A 13,509-nucleotide genomic window follows, 5' to 3' on the forward strand; every position below is an offset into this window, starting at 1 on the left:
TATTTTCAGCAAAAGTTACAATGGGGCTCAGCCAGCTTCCGAGGTGACCTCAGTTCTGGGCTCCGCTTCTGTGCTTGGTGAAAGGTCTCGCACCTGTGACCTTGGGGCAGAACTCAATAGAAATTGCTTTAGAGGTTTGGTAAAATATTTCCTGTGTTACAGGGCAATACAAGTTCAGCTAAAATTAGGAGACTCAAACTCAGTGAAATTTCTAGGGGCCCAGTAGCATAGGGCATATCAAGCTACCCCTTTTCAGATTCTGAAGGATCATTTGTTCCATCTGGCTTCTCCTATAACCAAAGATGAAGCATAGTGTCCTGGGGCATCATTGTATTTGGGAGTCAACATATCTTTCATTTTGGAGTATTAATCTGGCTGATTTATAAATTATTCAAAAAACTGATAGCTTGAGGTGGGTGCCTGAAATAGAAAAGTTTCTGCAAAAATTTGGGCCATCGCATAAGCTTCTCTTCCACTTAGAACAAATGATCCAGTAGATCTATGGTGCTTGATGTGTCAGTGGAAGATAAGAATGTTGGAAATATTTGCCCTCCATATGTGAATTTCAGTGAGACACTTAGGATTTGTGGAAAAATTCTTGCCATCCTCGAAAGATAACCACTCCCCTTTCTATGAAAAAGCTTGTAGCCTGCTAGTGGTGCTTAAAGGAAACTGAATGCTTCATCAAGGGCCATCAAGTCACTATGCAACCTAAGTTTCTGTCATGCACTTGGTATCTATCATCTAACCCATCAAAGTCATAAAGTGGGGTGTGCACAGCAGTACTCCATCATCAAATGAAGTGATACATACATGATCTGGCCCAAGTAGGACTGGAAGACAAAGTTCCAGAGAGAAGTGGCAAAAATGCTCATGGTCCCCGCTCCCACTACATTCCCTTCTCTCCCCCTGCCTGCACCTATGGATTCATGGGGTCAACTGACTGAGGAATGTAAGACTTCAGACTTCTAAAAGGATAGTTCTGCAATGATCTCCAAGATTGGAGGCTGCAGAAAGGCAGCCTCATCCTGAAAATGCCTGAAGCTCAGTAGTGAAGGGAAGCCATCACAGTGGGTGCATTCAAGGGGTGCATCTAGTTGATTACTTTACTTGGAAGGAGAAATGTACAAATGTACAACATATACTCATTTATAGTTTTGGTCTATGATTTCTCTGAGTGGTCAGAGGCTTGTGGGGGCGAGGGGTATAGTTGCAAGATTGGTGACAAGAAAATTTGACGAAGAGGAATATATACACACTTGCTTGAATGGGCAAAAAACATGAAACTCCTTGCTTCCCAAATCACAAAGGTTGAAAATGGAAGTAACAGTTTCTACTACTCACTGCAGTTAACTATTAGCAAAATTTGTGCTTCCTGTTCCTATTAACTTATGTTCTGTTTGCTTAGAGGCTTTAGTTACAAAGAGAGAAATGCTTCCACCAAGAGATACACAAGATTCTGTTGAACTGAGCACTGAGTCAGTGATGCCCTAACCATCTCATCCTCTGTTGTCCCCTTCTCCTCCTGCCCTTAATCGTTCCCAGCATCAGGAGGTTTCCAAATGAGTCAGCTCTTCCCATCATGTGGCCAGAGTATTGGAGTTTCACCTTCAGCATTAGTCCTTCCAATGAATATTCAGGACTGATTTACTTGAGGATGGACTGGTTGGATCTCCTTGAAGTCCAAGGGACTTTCAAGAGTCTTCTCTACCACTGCAGTTTAAAAGCATATATTAGTGAATTTCAAAACATTAGTAGATTTTAGCAATACAATGGACAACGAAAAATTATTTAGGCTTGAGAGAGAATTATTTCTACCACATATGTGAATTATGAATTTCCTTTCTTGAAAAGGAAAACACTTTGCAAGCAGAATTATATAGTGATTTCTAGGAATTCCAAAGGAGAATAATGGTGTATATAGTAGAGCCCAGACCAGTTTTAGGGAAGGGAAATTATTATGGTTAATTTTGTGATGGTGGATAAATGGTACAATGCACTGTGTCAAAACTCATAAAACTACATAAGAAAATTGAAAATTATGTTCTTTATTAAGGATGTATCAATTTTGGTCATCAGTTTTAGCAAATATACCACACAAATGCAAGATGTCAGAAAACTGGGAAATTGAGAGGGATATGGAATGGGTATTTGTGAACTGTCAGTATTTATTGCACAGTTTTCTGTAAACTTAAAGCTTTTCTAAAGTAGCCTGTTTAAAAGTTTATTTACCCAGGTGGTTCAGTGATTAAAAAATCCGTCTGCCAAGCAGGAGACACAGGTTCAACCCCTTGGTGGGGAAGGTCCCCTGCAGAAGGCAACCCACTCCAGTGTTCTCTCCTGGGAAATCCCACGGACAGAGGAGCCTGGTGGGCCACAGTCCACGGGGTCACAAAGAGTCGGGCACAGTTTAGTGACTAAGTAGCCAGCAGCAAGCTCAACTTCTCTCTACCATATTTAAAATATTTTATTTGAATTTTTATTTAATTTATTCTATATGTGCATGTTTTATTAAGCTACATATTAATGCCCACAAGTCCTCTTCTGTTTACCCTAGGAAGCTATACAGATATCATTAATGAACACACTGCCTCTTGTTTAGTGGCATGGTATGACATCACTTGACAAGATAACTCTGAATGCCTTTTGAGCATTAAGAATAGACACAGGGATGTTGTGGTGGATGCCGCAATAATCTAGAAAAGAGACTATGATAGTTTGAACCAGGTGAGTAGCAGTGTGTGGTCAGAAAATGTCTACTATGAATTCAGTTTTAATTTTTGATGGGAGTTTAAAATGGCACATCCACTTTGGATAATGTTCTAGATGGTTAGCATAAAGTAAACATACACTTAGCATATATTTCAACAGTTTAATTTTAGCCAAATATCCTGGAGAAATAGTATGCTTTCTAAAGCCTTGTACTATTATGTTCACAACTGCTTGATAGATAATAGACAAGTGACTGCAATAATCCAAATATATATTAATAAAAGAGAAGGAAAGAAAGAAAGAAAGTCACTCAGTCATGTCCGACTCTTTGTGACCCCGTGGACTGTAGTCTTCCAGGCTCCTCCGTCCATGGAATTTTCCAGGCAAGAGTGCTGGAGTGGGTTGCCATTTCTTTCGTCAGGGAATCGTCCCAACCCAGAGATCGAACCTGCGTCTCCCCCGTTGCAGGCAGACGCTTTACTGTCTGAACCACCTGGGAAGCCTCAAAGAGAAAGATAAGTTGAAATAAAAATATAAAATTAAATCCTTCTCAGCCATAAAAAGCAATGAGTTACTGATACACACATCATTGATTGATTGCAAAATATTTTGTTCAGTCGAAGTCTTGTTGGAAGCATAAGACAAGTGCTCAGGGCTGGTGCACTGGGAAAACCCAGAGGGATGGGGTGGGGAGGGTGGTGGGAGGTGGGATCGGGATGGGGAACACATGTGGATCCATGGCTGATTCATATCAATGTATGGCAAAACCACTACAATACTGTAAAGTAATTAGCCTCCAACTAATAATTTCCCCCACATTTCTGAAAGAACAGATTTCTCTTTAATGGCAACACATGATATTCTGAGCATGACAGTTCACTTGCCAACCAAACTCCCCAGTTTCATCCACAGTTTTCTCATGGCACTTTTATCCTCCTTATTCCTCGGGGTGCAGATGAAGGGATTTAACATGGGTGTGATGATGGAATCAGACTCGGCCATCACCTTGTCTATGGGGTAGGTGGCCACAGGTCTGACATACAGAAACATACAAGGCACAAAGAACGCGATGACCACAGTGAGGTGGGAGCCACAGGTGGAGAGGGCTTTACGCTGCCCTTCAGAGCTTCAGGACTTCAGGGAGCAGAGGGTGACCACATAGGAAGTGATGAGGATGAGGAAGATGGCCACACACATCACCCGGCTGTTGAGGATGACTAAGAGGCCCGGGGTGGAGGTGTCTATGTAGGCCAATTTCAACAGTGGGAACAAATCACATATAAAGTGGTCTATTGCATTGGGACCATAGAAGGAAATTTGACACATGAAGAGAAGCTGCACTGCGGCATGGAAAAATCCCCCACCTAGGCCCCTCCCAGCAACAGGCAGCACATCCGAGGCCTCATGATGGTCACATGGTGAAGAGGCTTACAGATGGCTACGGAGCGGTCACAGGCCATCACGGTGAGGAGGAGGATGCCCACTCCACCGAAGAAGTGCTCAGCGAAGAGCTGGGCCATGCGGCCTTCCAGGGAGATGGCAGGGCTCTCAGAGCGGGAGTCCACAGTCAACTTGGGGCAATGATGGAAGAGTAGGTGACATCCATGATGGACAAGGAGGTAAGGAAAAATACATTGCTGATCTCATACTCTGACTCCTAACCATGGTTACCACAATGAGGAGGTTTCCCAAAACGGTGGACACAGACATGATTAGAAACACGACAGAGGGTATTTTCCGCAGCTCTGGGTACCGCGTAATGCCCAGAAGAATGAATTCTGTCACACTGTTTTGATTTCCCATGTGTCAGCTGCTGATATGAGCTCCAGCTAAGAGTTAGAAGACCTGAAAAAGCAGCACCTGATTTATAACTAGTGATTATTTGACTTCAAGTATTTCTGGGAGCTCAGGGAACTTATGGGTTTTTCGTTTGTCTGTTGTGTTTTTTGTGTCGTTTATTTTTCCATTTATTCATTCTCCAGCATTTGGCTCTTAATAACCTGCTAAATAAAGAGCTTAAAAGAGAGCTACTTCATTAATGGTATGTTCTTCTTAGGTTTTTTTTTTTCTTGTTCTCTTTTAAAACGGTGTTTCCATGTGAAATACATTTCTCCCTTTTACTCTTATTATTGATTGTCTGCACCTACCTTCTCCAGGCACTAGAATAATGCCATAACGGACTCTATTTTACAAATCAGAGAACTGATTCTCACACACTTGAGGCAACATAGCCAAGGTTGTACAGCAAGTGAGCGGTGAAGCCAGAATGTGGACCATATTTTCTGACTCCAGAATCAGTGCCCTCAAACATCAATATTTCTCCCCTGGTCATTGCATTGTGATTTTATCATTTACCAATCATGGTACTAAGTATATTACAATATACCATACAACCCTGCTTTATCTTCAAATAAATATGAAGTAGCTTCTTCTTTCTGTGCTCTTCTCAAATGTTATGATGATTCTTCAGTAATTCAGTGCCTTACTTATAAATATTAAGTTAATGGAATACATTTAAAACTATAATTTCTGAATAATATATTGCTCATTAATGAAGATCACAAAGCATGATGATCTAGCAAAGACCCAGGTCACAATATAATCTACTCAAGCCTAGTCAGTCCTAGTCAATCCTTTTAGTTTTCTCTGTTCCCTAAGTGGAGTTAAGGATTCTGGAATACAATAGTGACATTTCAATAATTAGTTTTAAGACTAATTTTTAGAAATGCCAAAATGTTGAACTTGCAGGCCTTGAGGTTAGAGTTTGCCAGGGATAACATCAAAATGACCAAAAGTCAACTCCGGAAGTCTTCAAATCTAATCAAAAGCCACTCTAATCTGAGGGCACCCTTTACTATGATTTTTATGACCCAGTTGAGGGAAGGAGTTCTCATCACATGTTCCCAGAAGACCGGGTCACCACAAAATGTTCCTCAGTTCTGGTTCAGATGATCACCCATGATGAGTTAGCTTTACCGCACACCACTGATGTTACAGTATTCTCCCTACATACTCAGATGGGCCAGCATCCCTCTCCAACACCCCACAGCAAGAATGGAAATCTTGACAGCTGTCAGTTCTTCAGTCACATTTCAGTAGCTGGGAACACCAGGCCAATTTCTGTTACAGAATGCCCTGGTGAGAAACAATGCAGAAAGATGATTCTCAAAATATTTGTAGGCACCAGATGTTGTACCTAGGGCATCTGCCATTCTCTGTTCATTCCAAGAAGAACTTATTATCCTTCCCTGTTAAAGGCCATGCATTTTTAACCTGATCTATCCTATATCCTAAGTTTTCTTTCTCCTCTTCCTGCCCATTTCTGGTAGTTATTTTCCAATATCTCATTAGAAGAATTCACAGACACCCCTTCCAATGATCATCATTATATAAAAATCTGCAAACCAAACAAAAAGTATATTTTTAGAGATAAATGTCATATATTTTAAAGGATTTTCTGTGTGTGTGTGTGCGTGTTTATGCACACACACCCAATTAAATATCACAGAACTGTGAAAGTTCTATTGAGTAATTTTGTTAATTAATTTGCAGCAAGAACCTGAAGTGAAAAAAAAATGAAATGAATAAGGAGATATTGTCTCCGAGTCACACCTAAAATATTCACCAATATTGAGAGTAAATGTTCTCTTAGGGCTTCCTGGGAGCACAGTGATAAAGAATCTGCCTGCTTATGAAGGAGACAGAGGCATGGCTGTGATACCTGGGTCAGGAGAACCCCTGAGGTAGGACATGGCAGCTCACTCTAGGATTTTTGCCTGAAGAATTCCATGGACAGAGGAGTCTGGAGGACTGGAGTCCATGGGGGCAAAGAGTCAGACATGCCTGACAGACTGAGTGCACATACGTGTGTATTAACATAAATCTGAGTCCTGTGACTGGGTTGTGGACGCATCATTATGGAGATTGTACGTGGCAGTAAATTATGCTGTCATGTCCCAGAGGGGGAGAGAGGTCACAAATGACACTAATGTAGGCATTTAGCTCTTCTACCTTTCAAATGCTGAATTCTAAGGTGATCAATAATTTTGGCGAAGACCAAGCACAAAACCTAACTTCACAAAGTACCTATTTAACAATCTTTTGAAAGATACTCAAATATGAGAATTAATTGGCTACACATTGAAAGGGCACCCTTAGGTGCCAAGTATACAGACAAAGAACACTTCACAAAGGACACCATGTCTTGAATGTGAAGATGGCTCTGTGCCCATGCCCTGAGGGACAGGAAGTGGGAGAATAGTGATCTTAGGAAGATGCGCTGCATGAAAGCAGAGAGTGGGCATGAACTTACAGATGGGGAGAAAGGAAAGGGGCCTTGGTCTCCATCCCTGACTGCGCAGGGCGCTAGAGACAGAGGCACCATTCAAGGTGGCTGATGTAACGTCTTCAGAGAACCTTTTATTATGTTGCGGGAATTGCAGCCTGCTACGGGAGCCATTTTCAGTAGCTTGATAGTAGGATTCAGCTCCAAAGCTTTTTCCAAGAAACCACTGTTGCTAAAAGAAGTTGTCATTGGAGAGCTGATAAACCAAAGTGTCCATTAGTGTGGATAAAGTTTTGGCACCAAGTGTTCTGAATAATTAAAGCACTGCATCATCCATGGACACCGAGGGATCGCATTGGAAGGGGGCAGTGACCACGGTTTGCCGTAACCTCAGAGAATGCACTTTTCCTGACCTGCTTCATGAGCCAAAGGCAGGAACTGGAGCCCCAGGGCATCTCTAAGTAAGGTGGATCTAAAGAATACATCATAGTCCTTGCCTCAATGTAGCTCATGACTCCAAGCAATTACACTCTAGAGAAACACCTGGCATTTTCATGTAGAAGTCTCTACATCAGGGAGTAAATACATTGGATTAAATTTAATAATGGCTTTTATTTTTAGAGCAGTTTTATGTTCACAGTTTAGTTGAAAGGAATGTACAGGTTTCTCATATAACCCTACCCCTACTCATATGTAGTATCTCCCATTATCAACTTCTCCTAGAGTTGATTTGTTCCAAATTTATTACGAATGATGAACTTACATTGACACGTAATAGCCCAAAGTCCATAGTTTACCTTAGGGTTCTCTCCTGTGGTTGTATGTTTCATGAATTTGGAGAAAAGTATAATGATATACTTTTGATATGCATCCATCATTATATCAATAGTGTCATAAAGAGAGTTTGCACTGCCCTAAAGATCCTCTGCACTTCACCTATTCACCTCTCGCCCACCGACTCATGTTGAATTTCTGATTTATGTGATAGAATAAAGGTAATCTATCTTTCTGAGTTCTTCACTCAGTGTAAGGAATCTGTCATAGTTTAAAGTCCTTGCAGACAGTGCCTGCCATTATATGGTACCAGGTACTGGGTTTACTTAGGACTCAAGGTCCTGGAAGTTAATCTATTTATAGAGCTCTTTAACAAATCGATGGGAAAGTGAATATGATACATCTCATCATTTAAACAATAGAATATATTATTCTACTTTGTTAGGGTTTTGAATCCGGGCCGTATTCAGTTGAACAAAGAACTATGATATCATGCAACACTCTAATAAAGATCCTTCATTATTATGCCTCTTCTCCTGAATTCTAAAAGTGGTCTCTAACCGAGGTATGCATGCTGGTGTATGGAAATACTTTTATAAGTATTTTCCATATTAATAGAAACATCATAAACCTCTAATCTAACTGTATAAATCACATAGTTTAATAATATTTAATAAAAAAGAATAAGTCTTTCTGCCTCAAAGAAATTTTCTTTCCTTCACAGGACTCTGGTCCACATTAGTGTTGAAAAAATTGTCTTACAAATGACAAGGAAAAAGAGGTTAAGAATTGACATTTTTAAACTGATATTGAAAGCTATGAACTCAGGTTGTTTTGAGGATTATAATTTTATCCATGTTCTTAACTGAAGCAACAACAACAAAAGAGAACAAACTTTTATTTAATTCTTTGCTAATCTTGTGAAAGTTTTCATCTCTGGTCACAAATACTCTATTTGTCTTCTTTGCTGGCACATAACTAGATTGCATCTCCTTACTCCTTATTGAAATTTATGATATTATTTTGTAAATCTTAATACTGGCACATCCTGAAACCTATCAATTACACTCTTAGGAAACATATTTTTATGTTCATAATTGCTGTTCATAGTAGTCAAATATCTATTGACTGGATATTGAATAAACATGTTTTGAAATAATCCCATAATGGAGTGTGATAAGGCCATGGAAATGAATTTACAACTAAATTCAACAACCAAAATGAAATATAGTAGGGCTGGATAAAAAAATAAAAGCAATTCCAAGAAGTCTGCATATAGGATGTTATGTTCTGTAAAATTCAAAGCCAGGGAAAATATATATAGATAAAAAATATTTTATTTTTAGGACAAAATTAAAATGTTACCTTTAAGAAGAGGTGGACAGCAGATAGGAAAGTGTTTAAAATGTTTAATTATGGGTAATATTTTAGTTCTTGAGATGGTACTAAGTTTACTAGGATTTATTTTGTTATTACATGAATGCCAAAAAGCAGTATGGAGTAGGAAATGGAAACCCACTCCAGTATTCTTGCTTGGAAAATTCTATGGAGAGAAGAGTGGCAGGCTACAGTCCACGGAGGTTGCAAAGAATCACGCATGTCTGAGTAGACACACCTGAGCAAGCGTGCATGCACAAAAAGGCAATAATATAAAATGAATAAATGAAAGATGGTAAAATTTTTTGGACATGGGTGAATTCTACAGCTGAAAATTTATTATAAAAATGGGTCTCTTCTATTGGTTGAATCTGCTTCCTTTTTTGTTGACTTCATTTTTAATCAGGCTGTCTCCATTATGGTAAAATTAGGCAGGAGTTCCCAGTCTCCATTTTTGGTAATTCTATTAGGAAAATAAAAGGTAGTGACTTTTCTCAAAAGTGAAGAAAAATTGTTTTAATGAGATGTTTTCCTGAATAAGTGTCTCTTTCTTAGTTATCAAAACAAATGGAAATGAATTAGAGAAAGATGAGATTTCTACTCATTGTTCGTATACATTTTAATCCTCAGACTACTTGTTGCAAATCTGTGGTTTCTTGGTGAAGGAAAGCTCTAGCACACAAAATAAAATGTTGTTTCAAGCACCCTGGTGCCTTCCCTAGATGTAATTACAGATAGTTTACAAGGGATAGCGAAAAGGAACAAAGGGGCCCCCTCCGATGGTAGAGAGTCAGGAGTGCGAACCGGAAGTCTCCCCTCACAGACTGACGGCTCTGAGGTGTCCTGGGGGGCTCCAGCTCCTTCTCCTCCAAGGCCTCCAGCTCACACGCACGTCTAGCGGGCCGAGCCTGTCCGCCATGCTCAGCAGCGGCAGCCCCGGGAGAGGGGCCGCTCAACCCAAAGGGAAAGCCAGCAGGACAGAGCCTGCCGAGTGTGCCTTGCCCAGCTCCCGAGGAGGCCCAGGGAAGCCGAGTCCTAGAAAGGGGTCAGTCAGACAGGGACGCCAGTGTGTGAGGAGCATGGTGATGCGGGCCTTGGCATCAGACAGGCAGGGAAGGCTCCAGTCACGCCTCGTGGGCGAGGCCAAGGGGCCGCCCGCCTTCTCGAACCACTGGAACCAGGGAGACAGCTGTGCCTGGCCCCTGGGCATAGAGGACACTTCACCTAGCATGTCGCCGGACGATAAATCCTTCACCCGTGTCAGGCCTCGCGCGCCAGGCTCCAGCGGACAGGCAGACGCGGGTGCTGGTGCTTTGCATCCACGCGACTCTCCCGAGGTTCCATTCCAGACTGCTGCTGGCCCTTCAGAAGGCTTAGATGTCTCCTCTGCAGGGAACAGCTTTGTGGGGCTCCGTGTTGTAGCCAAGTGGTCATCCAGTGGCTATTTTTACTCCGGAAAAGTCACACAAGATGTCAGAGCCGGGAAGTGTAAGCTGCTCTCTGATGATGGGCCCGAGTCTGGCGTGTTGGGCAGAGATCCTGCTGTGTGGCCCCATCCCCCTGGACACGGACGTGCCCGCCTCTCGGAGGATGGGTATCTCAGGGCAGGAGTGGTAAGACGGCACAGAAGGAGTCTGGAGAGCGTCAGAGCCTAGAGAAAGAAGGCCAAAGGAAGTGGTCCAAGCGGATGGCTGTCACGCTGTCCTTGGAGCAAGGAAGCAGACTGCGAGAGCGGTATGGCCTGGGCCCATGGGAGGCGGTAACGCCCGCACCAAGGCAGCAGGCGGCAGCTTGGACAGTGTGGTGGACGGGAAACGGGGACGGCGAGGTAATGTCAACTCCCCAGCCACCCCACCACGTCCAGCAGCAGCAGTACCACCCCTACCCGAAAGGTCCCGGAGAGCCCTCGTGCCTCCGTGGGGGCCCCTCGGGCCAAAGGAAGCTCGTCACCCCTGAAGAGGAGCGGCCCCTGCCAAGCGAGGCCGGAAATCTGCCGCTGAGAAGCCTGGTGCGGCGGGGGCAGGAGAGTTTGTGAGCCCCTGAGAGTGGCGACAACCCGGTGAGCTCTGCCCTGGAAGAGCAGAGAGGGCCTCTGCCCCTCAACAAGACCTTGTTTCTGGCCACGCCTTTCTCCTCACCAGGCCACAGCAAGCGACAAGCTGGCTAGCCGCTCCAAATTGCCAGATGGTCCTACAGGAAGCAGCGAGGAGAGGAGGAATTTGTAGAAGCTCCTCCTTTCAACAAGCAGTACACAGAATGCCAGCTTCGAGCAGGAGCTGGCCACATTCTTGAGGAGGTCAGTGAAGCCCAGTGTAACAGCCCACCAGGGTCCCCTAACTGCGGGTCAGCGCTGTCGAACCCGGAAGTACTTCCTGTGCCACTGGGATTCCTTCTGTGGCTCCTGTCTGCGTCCATGACAGCTGCCATGCCAGCCAGCTCCAGAATTACCGCAGTTACCTGCTGCCAGCTGGGTGCAGCCTTGAGGGGCAAAAGAGTCTGGATTGGCACCCCCGTGAAAACCCTTTCCAGAATCTGAAGTTACCCTTGGTATCAGACCAACAGCACAATTTCCTGGAGCTCTGGTCCGAGATCCTCATGACTGGGGTGGGGGCAGCCTCTGTGAAGCAGCACCATGCACATGCCCATAACAAAGACATTGCTTTAGGGGTGTTTGCCGTGGTGGTGACGGACCCCTCATGCCCAGCCTCGGTGCGGAAGTGTGCTGACGCCTTGCAGCTGCCTGTGGTGGCACAAGAGTAGGTGATCCAGTGCATCATTGTTGGGCAGAGAATTGGATTCAAGCAGCATCCAAAGTATAAACACGGTTATGTTTCTCACTAAGGATACTTGGTCTCACCGGTTTTATTCCCTGCTGTTGTGGTGATTGTGTCTTTACCAGGTTTGAAATGTGTCTTGTGTGTAACTGGATTCCTTGCATGGATCTTGTATATAGTTTTATTTGCTGGGCTTTTATGAAAAAATAAATGTTGAATCTCTTTGGTTGTAGTAAAAAAAAAAAAAAAAAAAAGTAAAAAGAACAAAGGAGCACCCTAGAGCACTGGGTGGAGCAGAGTAGCTTTTTTGTGATCCACTGGGTTTTTTTTTTTTTTTTTTTAACTAAAGTCAATTTGTTTTCTTCCTCTCCTCTGTCACTCTTCCTGCCATCCATTTGAATTTTCCTCTTTTTCTCTGGTAAATTTGGTCAGCCCAAGGCACCTAATGCCTTCCTGAGTATAAGGAAGGGTAATTTATTTTTCTATTGGCTAAGTGGACAAACCAAAAGCTACACCTATTACAACATTGGGGATGTTAGTCATGAGAAAGGAAGGGGAACTTTAGGGAATACTACTAAATGCTAATACCTAATGTCATTATGTCTTAAAATATTCCCTTTAGAATGCAGAAAGGTTTATTTTTTCTCAGCATTCCATGAGAAGGCTGTTTTGAAAAAGGATGGAAAGATTTGACACTAATTTAGAGGGTTCTATCAGGTAAGTGAGAGATTACTTACATGATTGCACTGAGAAAGGCATCATGCAGAATAATTTAACAAATTTAAAAAATATATTTCCATATGACTTTTTCCCTTGAAGAAGGAAATAGAAACTAATACAGATAATGACTGTGACATAAGCTTCTTGGAGAATGCCAGCCACTCCACATCCAAGAGACAGCTTTAAATAGAATGCTGTATATCACAGATTAAAAGTATTACTCTTTGCATGTTTCTAAAATGATATTTTAAGAATATAACTTGTAGTTGATATGCATCCGGATTTATTTTGAAACAACGAATAACTACACCTGATGGAAGATTCAGAGGAAACATAACAAAGTGAAAGTTAATAATTGCATAATGAAGGTGAAGGGTAATGTGCCATATATGTGGGAGGGAAATTTCCATCTTTCTCTAATTTAGGCTTTTGAGGGATAAAGAACCTTGGGTAGATCTGTTCACCTTCCCACAGAGAAAGGTACATTTTTCATAGAAATTAAATGTGTATAGAGATTTTCCTAAAGATAGAAGTGAAAGAGAAACAAATCAGAGAGGGTGGTATAGTTTTAGAGAGTCCTAAGGAAACCAAACTTTTCACTGTGGCTTCTGCAATAAAACAGATTTGTCAGGTAGAAGGGCTTCTCTGGGGGCTCAGATGGTAAAGAATCTGCCTGCAATGTGGGAGACGGAGGTTCGATTCCTGGTTTGGGAAGATCCCTTGGAGGAGGGCATGGCAACTTACTCCAATTTCCTGTCTGGAGAATCCCGTGGACAGAGGAGGCTGGCGGGCTGCAGTCCATGGGGCTGCAAAGAGTCGGACATGACTAAAGTATTAAGCACACACAACCCCGTCAGGTAGAAGGAT

The 13,509-nt window shown here is 42.6% G+C and overlaps 2 pseudogenes; one reads left to right on the forward strand and one right to left on the reverse strand.

The window, feature by feature from the left end:
* Positions 1 to 3,588: 3,588 nt before the first annotated feature.
* LOC136174255 (olfactory receptor 4C6-like) lies at positions 3,589 to 4,515 on the reverse strand (annotated as a pseudogene).
* A 5,412-nt stretch (positions 4,516 to 9,927) lies between these two features.
* On the forward strand, positions 9,928 to 11,989 carry LOC136174252 (TP53-binding protein 1 pseudogene; annotated as a pseudogene).
* Positions 11,990 to 13,509: the final 1,520 nt, after the last annotated feature.

The sequence above is a fragment of the Muntiacus reevesi genome, chromosome 9 (genome assembly GCF_963930625.1).
Source record: "Muntiacus reevesi chromosome 9, mMunRee1.1, whole genome shotgun sequence".
NCBI lineage: Eukaryota > Metazoa > Chordata > Mammalia > Artiodactyla > Cervidae > Muntiacus > Muntiacus reevesi.